Raw genomic sequence first — 11044 nt, 5'->3', positions numbered from 1 at the left:
TGCATCACCCTAGTGTTAAGATGTGACATAGGTATTAAACATGGCCATTTGTACTGTAATATTTTTTCTGCTTGAGGTTTGTCATGTTTAGATATAAGTTATTGCATTTGCTGCTGCTGTTTGCCAGGCATAGTGTTACTGAATTTGACTTTGAATTACTCTGTTAAGCCAGTTTTACTACGGATTTACTTTTCTTGTTTGCTGCCCAGTGCCTTATATTAGTTATAATATTGCAATTGCTTTGCCAATTTCCATTTTTTTTGTCATTGCTGTTTGTGTTAGTTGTTTTGCACTGCTGCATTTCCTCGTCCCTTAATTTTGCACCTGAGCTCAGTAGATTTAAGTTAGCTTAAGATGGGGTAGGCCATATAAGAGAACAAGTTGTGATGAATTGGAAGAAATGCATTGAGAAGCTATAAGAAAATGGTTTGGCCAAACAAGTATTTTGAAAGAGGATATGAACCAAAAAAAGTAGGGTTTAGGGTCAACAGGTTTAGGTAGGATTTTCTTGGAAATAAATTATGAGGTAAGATAATGGAAAATAAATAATGAGGTAAGAAATATGTGGACATATAAATACAGAAAGCATGCTTGAATAGGATTTTTTTGGTGGAAACAAATGTTGAAATAAGACGAAAGATCTATGGAATGAAGTTTTGGGTTGGACTGTAGTACCAAATGTTACCCTGAAAACGAACCCTGTCTTTCCTTTCGTATTATTCCGCTATGTGTTTATGTATCCTTGTGTATTTGTCTTTTTCCTGTCTTTATGTGTTTAGCTAATAAGATTTATGTTATAGAATTTTTCAAATACTATGTTATTTTCTTTGTAAAGATTTTTAGACATTATTTATTCTGTTCTGTTTTAATGCTCATGTGTGAAGTTGATGTTTCGAAAGTTATTCTCATCTTTTATGTATGTACTCATGTCATAATTCCTGTAACACTGATGTACATGTTTATTCCTATTCTTTTGTAATGCTCATATTACTACAAATGTTATCTGTATTACGTTTTTAATGATGTATTTGTACCTTTGTTATTGTATTCTTATGTATTGTATTCTTATTCTTATGTTATAAAATTGTAATTGACAGTTCATCGAATTAAGTAACTTGTAAGTTACATTTCACTGCACACGTTTCTGTTGGTCATAGAGTATGGACAATACGTGAGAAGTGGGGACTGATGGTGTTTGCATGTGTGTTAATAATTCAGCAAGGGACTGGTTAACAGCATTGCTGGTTCTAAGGACAATTAAAAAAAACTTTGTGAGTGCAAAAGTGGTGGTTTATGGACTTGCTATATTCTCTGCAAGACTCTTCGATGGTGATTGTGCACCTGCACAGTCGCAATAGATGCCTGCTGGCCGTCTCTACAAGGACTACAGTGGGTCTGCACCTTTGATGACCCACCAATACCATTATTTCTGGAAGGACTACAGTGGGTCTACACCTTTGCTGACTCACCAATACCATTATTTCTACAAGGACTGCAGTGGGTCTGCACTCTGGTGGCCCACCAATACCACAATCTCTACCAGGACTACAGTGGGTCTGCTCTGTGATGACCTACCTACCAATAGTCTTCAAAACTTCGAATGACTCTGTAGTGGGTTTGCTCTGTTGTTGCCCATTACCTGTCTGCATGTCGTGAGTCAGCATTGTCTTTCTGTTGGAAGGACAACACTACTTCTTCAAGACTGTATGGAAATCCACTACTTCTGTGTGCATTTTCTTCTACTGCTCAGACTTTGAGAAAAACACTGCTATTTTACTGTGATGAATGATCAGGACTGTCTTTATGGACTGTGAGAAAATTTTAGCTTTTGACCAACATTGTATTAATAAGTGTGTGCATTTGATATCTTTCTTACTGTAATTATGAAAAATTTTTTCAAATCTGTATTGGCCAGTGCCCAAAACAATTTGTAAAATTTTTTGTGGGGAGCATGGGGCCTATGTAAGTAGGCTGTTTAGGTTTTCTTATTGGTAACGCCACGTAGCGCTCTGTGTGAAAAATGACTGGCTGTGCTGTGTACAGTCTGTGGCTAGTTTGCATTGTTGTCTGCCATTGCAGCGTTGGGCAGTTGGTTGTTAACAGCGCGTAGCGTTGCGCAGTTGGAGGTGAGCCGCCAGCAGTGGTGGAGGTGGGGAGAGAGATGGCGGAGTTTTGAAATTTGTAAGACTGGATGTCATGAACTGCTATATATATTATGACTTTTGAACACTAGTAAGGTAAATACATTGTTTGTTCTCTATCAAAATCTTTCATTTTCTAACTATGCCTATTAGTAGTTAGTGCCTTCAGTAGTTTGAATCTTTTATTTAGCTGGCAGTAGTGGCGCTCGCTGTATTGCAGTAGTTCGAGTAACGAAGATTTTTGGTGAGGTAAGTGATTTGTGAAAGGTATAGGTTAATGTTAGTCAGGGCCATTCTTTTGTAGGGATTTTTGAAAGTCAGATTGCGTTGCGCTAAAAATATTGTGTGTCAGTTTAAACACAGTCATGTATAATTTTTCTAAGGGGACGTTTCAACTATAGTAGTGCGTACATGTTTTTAACTTAGCATAACGCTAGTAGATGTATCAAAACCGGTTTTTCTTATTTCTTGTTACAAACTTATCCGTAATTACAACAGTACATAGCAGAAAAATATTTTTTTTACATTAAATTAAAGTACAGTTAATAACTGATCTGATTAACAAAACAAAACCTGAACTAAAAAAGTAGGGTTAGGTGAAAGCTGAAAGTGCTATCGATGTATCGATAATTTAAATCTGTTAAATCTATCGATGACCTAGTTGCCTACCGATAGTGCGTATTCCTTTTTCGCCGTACATTTGAGTCTCAAAATATACGGGGCAATCAAAAAGTTTCCGTTCGAAGACCGTACAGAACTGAATCGGTATACCACTCAGGCAAAATCGCCGTGTGCATTGCGGCAATCGTCCCAGTGACTCACGAGGTTGACGACACCCGTTTGGTAAAACCCCATGTCCTGCTGCACATCCTCACCCGCCAAGAATCGTGGACCATTCAAGGCGTTTTGGGGACCGAAGGCGTGATAATCGCATGAGGTGAAAAAATGTGTGAAATCTTGTGGGACTTAACCGCTAAGGTCATCAGTCCCTAAGATTACACACTACTTAACCCAAATTCTCCTAAGGACAAACACAGACACCCATGCCCCAGGAAATAGTAGTATCTCCGCCGGGACCAGCCGCGCATGAGGAGAGATCAGAGTATAGGACGGGTGCTGGAACGTCTCTCACATGACTTGGCGTAACTCCTTCGTTACGACACTTGCGATATGAGAACGTGCGTTATTTGCTGCCGATTACGCTGTAACCTCCCAACAATAAAAAAAATTATAATCATATAATTTACATTCAGTGTAACCTAGCAGCAGTTTATTATTCTGTAACCTCACAATAATAACGTGACTAACCTCGTAATAAAAAATGTGACTCATATATAACCTTCAATAATTAACTGACTGTGAATCTAAACTGGTAAATTTGGACGTCAACAGTGCTGCGTCATGGCCCTGAAAGATCATACTGAATAAATTGAAAATTCTTACCTCAATGAAGTGGCCGGATATCGCGTATATATCTGCTCCTATAAGAAATTTTTCTGGCACAGCCCAGTGCAATGCTGGCCGATAGATTTGTCATGTATAAAAAGAAAGAACTGATTTTTCTTTACGATAATCGGGATGACCATGGATTGGAGAAATTAGTAAATTCTTTAAATTCAGATGAATGATTGTCAAAAGTTAATTTTTATAAGAAAGGTTATTATTAAGAGATTTTTTATAAACATTTACATGGGGCTTTATATAACAATAGTACATATGGCGAGGCTGCTTTTACCTTATACTACATCGCTCAGGCACCGCCATCGCTCCCCACGACCGGCCCAGCCAACTCCATACACCAGACTGCTAGCAACTACTTACTCCTACTACCACACAGTTACTACTGATATACAACACTGCTCTCTGGTCTGAGATTCTCTTATAGCTTACATATCGCAGGCAGCGAGTGAGCAATTCATCGAAATTACATCTGCTCGAGTGCGCTAGCAATAAATTCCTTATCCATGGACCTCTTACAACGCATTATTCGTTCTCCTGTGGATTTCTAACAGAATCTGTCCTTCAGGAGCCGAGAAAAGAAGAACAGCACGTTGGTCGTTTTTGGATCCGTTTGGTAATACCGTCGCCATTGTTCACGTTTCCGCACGTTGAAAGGACAAGAATGCCAGACTAACCCTTGCCGCCATATCGGTGCTTATGTACAGGCATGGGTGTCGCGCTACGTGGCATATACGCTGTAGCAGCGCCCTCAAACGAAAACTTTTTGATCACCTCTTATATCCTTCAGTTTCATTATACGGCAGCTGTATCGCGTGTAATTTCATTTAAATTGTAGGGGGTGGGGAGGGGGGTTGGAGGGGCCGGATCCCCTGGAACCCCCTTTGGCTACCTCCTTGGTTGATGGAATTTCAAAAAGAATTCTCAGCATTTCTTCTAACTTAATACGTTATGTTCTTAGTAATATATGGACTGTATCACCAGCACAGGGAATTTTTCCAGTCGGATTAAAACATGCAATTGTTAAAGCTCTTAATAAGAAAAGTGACAAGAAAGAATTAAATAATTATTTTCCAATGTCTTTATTGACGTCTTTTTCCAAACCATTCAAAAAAATTATGTTCTCAGGTTCAATTTTACATTTAAGTTGAAGAAATTCACTTGACACATCACAGTTTGGATTCTAGAAGCGTTGCTCGACTGGAAATGCTGATGATACATTCACACACCAAACATTTCACGCCTTAAATAATAAAATGTCACCAGTTGGTATCTTTTGTGTTATTTCCAAGGCGTTTGATTGTGTACATCACGTTACTCTCTTGATCAAACTAAAGCATCATGAAACTGATGGCTTTGCACAGAACTGGTTTGAAATCATACTGAACAGAATGTAAAAAGTTGTGCTAAATAATTCAAACAATCTTGGAAGAAGAGAAAAATTTTAGTGGGTGGGAAGAAATTACGAAAGGAATCCCAGAAAACCCAATTTTGGGACCACAACAATTCCTTATAAATGTGAAAGCCTTACACTTAACATTCTTCAAACAGAATTGCTACTTTTTGCAGACGATACTAGTTATAATAAACCCCATTAGAGGGAGAGAGCAACAGCAGATATTGTCAATGAGGTTTTTTAAAGAATTATTAAGTGGTTCTTTGATAATGGACTCTTCTTCAAGTTTGATAAAACACACTGCACCCCTTACTATGCAACAGAAAGAGTCATACTAACGACTGATAGCCTACAGCACGTGAAAGGAGTCAGGTATATGTGTTGATGAGAACTTGAACTGGAAGAAAGTTCTCAAACAATCAGTTCCAGCTACTTTTGTTCTTCGAATAATTGCAAATCTTGGAAAGAAACGAATAAACCTCATGACATATTTTGCATATTTCAGTTCAATACTGTCTTGTAGAATAATTTTTTATGATAACTCATCACTTAAAAATAAAGTACTGATTATGCAAAAGCGAGCAATAAGAATAATATGTGGTGCTTACCCGCAGTCGTTATCTGGTACCTCTTCAAGGGGTTAAGCATTTTAGCTACCCCATCACAATACATGTATTCGCTAATGAAATTCATCATAAATAATCCATCATAATTTGAGAATAGTGATCTCCATACCTACAACACTAGAGGGAAAACTGTGTTACCCATTATACAAGCTGTCAGTGACTGAGGGAGGAGTTCAGTTTTCAGAAACAAATATTTTTGATCGTTTGCCGAATAAGATAAAATGTCTAAAGAGAGCAAAGCAAGTTTTAAATCTAACATAAAATGACTTCTCCTTGTCAGCTTCCTCTATTCCATCAACAGAGTAAAGAAACCTAGTTTTACGGTGCAGTTACACCAGCAAAAATTAATGGTTTCTTAATGTTGAGACAAATCACATATGCATATACGTTAAACTGAGTCGTTCCACATCATTTCGGTACAAGCAGCACTCAAAAGATCTATGGGACATGTAACTAACTAAATACCTTGCTGATTAACTGTCGTCATTCCACCCTCGAAAAATGAGCACACTAGTGTTTTCGTGCGATCACTGTTTTCTCTTATTCTATTACGATGACCAGTTATGTGGGTGGGCGTCAACAGAATGGTTTGGCATTCGGAGAAGAAATTTAGTGATTCTAATTTGTGAAGACATCTCGTCGTAACGCAAAGATCTTTGTTTCAATGATAACCGCTCCAATTCGCTTACCAGAGCTTGGTACTGTCTTCCCTATTTTGCGACAGTACAAAACAAACTGCCATTTTTTGAACTTTTCAGTCTTATCTGGTACAGATTCCAGATCGCCCAGCATTACCCCAGAAGAGGACGGACAAGCTTAATGTACCAGACTCGTTGGCAGATATATTGCATCTTGGAAGCGTTATTCCAATAAAGTGTAGCTCTTGATTCGCCTGTCCCACAACATTAGCACCAGTTTATAATGGCTAGGTACTTAGTTGAACCTACGAAATTTAAATTTGTGGTAGTTATCGTGCATCTGAAATTTCACGAAACTTTTTTAGTACTCATATGGAGAACCTGACAATGTGTTCTGTTCAAGGTCAGTTACCACTTTTTGCATCAAGCAGGTATCTTGTCTAAACGGTTTGATCTACTGATGACTTCACTAGACGGTAAACGACTACGTCATCATGAAACAATCTAAGAGGACTGCTCTGATTGCCTTCCTTGCTCAGCCCCAGATACGACTTCAGTTTCACTATATCAATTCCCCTCAGTTACTACGAACTGTGTCCTTTGCGACAGGAAATCACAAATGCAGTCACAAAACTGAGACGATGCTCCGTGGGCACGCAATTTGATTAGAGGTCACTTGTGAGGAATGGTGTCAAAATACTTGTGGAAATTTCGAAATTTTGAATCGACTTGAAATCCTCAGTCGACAGACCTAATTAATTCTTATGAATAGCTATCCATTTGTGTTCCACAAGAGTTCATTTTCACTATTTGTCAATAGATCGTTTTCTTCAATGTCTTTCATACTCAAAACTAGAGATATTTCTCACAGGAAGGTATCTGCGATCATTATATTTTGCAGAAAATATATTTGTTTTCCGTCAGCCTATTGCTGCGTTTATTATTTCAAACCGAACGGTTTCGGGGAGAGTCGCCTGTCTTCAGATCTCTTACAGTATAAAAAAATGAGAGTTTGGTTCTAATCCTGTGTTTACGAGATTACAGAGCTAAAACAACTGTACGGTTGCAATATAAACATTGTTTCTATACCATGTTTTATGTATAAATTATTTCAAGACTGTATTTTTAAATCTGTTTGTCATATAGAGGACAGTCATTAACTCTACAGGTTTTTTACATAAATCAGACATCTTATAAAATTATAATACAAAACGACAGTATACTAGTTTGACGTTAGTACATGACAGTGAAAATGATAGTTCCGTTGAGACTCGTTACTTTGTAACTGTGAGTTATGGTCTGTTATGGATCGTTTGTATTGCAATCAGGTAGAAATTTTTCAGTTCTGAAACATTGTGAACGTAGGATTAGAACCTAACTGCCATTACTTTTTATGACTTACGGCCAACACTGGCAGAAAGCAGTCACTTTGAGGAAACAAAAACATATATCAACAAACGCATAATAAGTATATATTTTCTCTATTTCATTATGCTGTAACACAGTACATGTTCCAGAAACCTAATATAAATCGGTGTCAGTGATATGGGTCTGTAATTCAGCGGATTACTTTCATTTCCTTTGTTGTTTATTGGTGTGACGTGTGCAACATTCCAGATATGTACGTGTCCTTTATCGAATGAGCGGTTGTATGTGATTGTTAAAATGGAGCTTTTTATCAGCATACTATGTCTATTGATGTATCATATCATTCGGTATGCTATTAGGCATGACACGAGGTATTCAGAAATCATATGGCCCTAGTACATGGATATTTTGCTGATGGGTAGCGCTGTTACGACGGCACAGATAAAGAGATCGAACGATTGCAGAGATCGTCATGTTTCTTATCGAAATTTCTCAGGAACTCACGAGACCGTAGCAGAAATGAAGAAAATATTTAGGTAAGTCAACATAATTTAGGGAGAATCGGTAGCCAATGCCCGGAAAGTTTTTTCCAATAAAGACCGACAAATTATTCTGTACCCGGGAAGCCCCGCTGCTTTAGTTTCAGGAACTTAAATATATGAAGGAAGAAATGAGACTACGCAGAGGCGGAAATATACCCACCTCCTTCACAAACTTACTGGTTGGGGCGAAGGCAAAAGTAAATTGTAATTCGTGGCCATAATCAAAAGTTTTATCAAGTAAAATACGGCAACTCTCAGCTGCCAATTTTCAGAGCGCTGTTCTTCAACCCACGCTCCAGTTTTAAGAAATACAAGCTCATCACTTATTTCTTAGCGGACACTTTATATACTTTCGGATCTTTCGAAGAAACGTCAAGCTTGAAAGAGCACGTAATTCTTGTAGGTGTGGTCTTAACAAGGATAGAGGCACATTCTCGTTTAGTAACTCAGTCGTGAATGTCTATTGGAGCACATTATAATGCTGCATAAACATTGCCCCGCGATGATTAGGAAATACTATGGACTGTGAATGTTTATTTCTCGCCTGAGTTCAGTTAACAGATATGTTTAGCATATGGGAACAACGATCTTCGGAATAAATACTACGGTATACCTGGTAGTGATACCTTACTACAGAGACCATTTTAGAAGGTATCGATACTGAAACTTGTTTTACGTGGCAGATTTGTTGTTATGGTTTGCGAAGAGATAATTTCAGTGAAGAACTACACAGTTGTGCGCTGACCTACGTTTCAAGTCAATCGTTTGTTTATTTATTCGTTTGGTGGATTAACGCAAAAATACAGAAAAGTAGAATATGGAGGCTGTGACAACAGATCTGACTACAGAAACGGCTCCCAGATGGAGGGTAAGTTGGGCAAGAACGGAAGGTCGATTGGAGTTTAACCACTTGTCTACGACGAGATCGTTAACAGATGTGGCATGACATCTGGTACAACAGCCATGGGCAACCATGGCGTTGTCCTTTTGAAAGGATTCATTCCGCAATTCGCATTAACTGAATCAGGGAAATTGCAAAAATTCTATTCGAATTTATCGAGTCAGGGAAACTGCAGTGCATTAATACTGGGGGGAGCTGTGGTGCATGCTGGGTGGGGTCGTAGTTAGCGCGACTGGCTAGCGTGCTGTGAGTCGCCTCTCCTGAACCGACCACCAGCAGATATTCAATGTATATGATTTCAAGAAAGATCTCGAAATATTGGATGTCTGTAATATTTGTATATCCTGTAATATTCGACGACTGTAGGGAAGCCACTAATGTCCTGCCTATGTTCAATGATAAGTGTTGTATTTCACTGACGACATTGCTTATGGATTTTGACTTGGTTCCGGTTGCCACGTGACATTTGGTGAAGACGCTGGGCACTTCAAAACATATACGCCGCCGTGACCCCATCGCCTATATGGACAGGAACCTGAAATACAACCAGTACTTCTTTCAAAAGGTCCGTATGTTCAAGAGATTAATGGATTACAAGCCAACAGTAAGTCAGCTACACATGAGGCACCCATCAGTGTTTCCCAGAGACGCTGGCCATACCGAACAAAATGGCTTAAAGGATACGACCGAGTGTGGGATGACGTGATGTGTTTAGGAAAAGTATACTTTTACTTGGAAGGCACAGTCGTGGAAATATTCGAGAACAGAGACTCTCAGTAGTTGGGTCAGATTCCAGGAAGAGCTGAAGAAGACATCTGGTGACAAGCAGCAGCAAATCCGCTTAGTAGAAGAACAGTTTCAGAACATTATGGCGATATGACACAGAAAAACATACAGAATGTTTTGGCACTTTGCAACATTGTCAGTCTGACAGAAGCAGGCAAAAAAATCAGATCTGACGAAGGGAGCCGCATGAAATATGTACCAAACTCTTCTGGTAAGAGCGCCTGATTGTAAGAGACGACAGAAATCATTTTGTGGCAGCCAGAATTATTGATCCAAGTACACAAGAGAACTGAACAGAGGTTGTCAAAGAAAAGGCACCAACCTCCACCATCAGTCAAACGTGCCGTGGAGATTGGACTTGGCCAACTTGGACTTCTATTGGAAATGATGAACGACAGCCCAACATCCTACGAAAGCAGGTACAACCAACTCCTCCACCAAGTAGAGCACCCAGCAGAAAAACACATTTGGAGAATAGAGGATAACGCACCATATATTTTCACTGTGAACGCCCTGGGCACGTTGTACGCTGTTACAGAGAAACTAGACAATCGCTCAATGATTATTACGTCAGTCATCCCAACACTGCCATTGTAATGTGGCAGTTTTTTCCCAATACTTTCCCATAACCTTCTTAATAATCCAATGTGCAGACGCGACCAGTAAATCAAATTAAATCACTGATGCTGCAAGAAACTGCATTCAATAATAACACATTCCCATGATTGCAATTCTAATTAGCTCTATGTCTTTTGCTTTTGTTACGGTAAAGAAGTCTTTTAATGTGTTACAGCCTGGGGCTTTCAGCTGGCTGGTGAAAGGCAAGTGTCGCTAGAGGAAACACATGGGTCACAAAAATGTACTACCAAAGTCTCAGCCAGGTAAACACAGGGAAGAGCACTGTGCTGACTGAATGCAGCAGGAGCGACTAGCAAGGGTGGCCAAACCTGTAATAAAACTTCATTGTGCGCAAAACGAAGAGAATCTCTTTTAACAAAGATAAGATCTGAAGCATAGCACAAAACACGATTTTGCTGGCTTGAGACCAAGCCATTATGCCCGAAGGAAGCAAGCTAGAATTTTTGTCCAAAACTGAATAAGCCATTTTGACAATTTTTTCGATCGTGACTGTCTCAAGAAATATGTAAAGGTTTTTTTTTTTAAATTACCGCTACCAATCACAAACTT

This window comes from Schistocerca piceifrons, chromosome 2, assembly GCF_021461385.2.
Source record: "Schistocerca piceifrons isolate TAMUIC-IGC-003096 chromosome 2, iqSchPice1.1, whole genome shotgun sequence".
Classification (NCBI taxonomy): domain Eukaryota; kingdom Metazoa; phylum Arthropoda; class Insecta; order Orthoptera; family Acrididae; genus Schistocerca; species Schistocerca piceifrons.
This window is presented reverse-complemented; position numbering follows the sequence as displayed.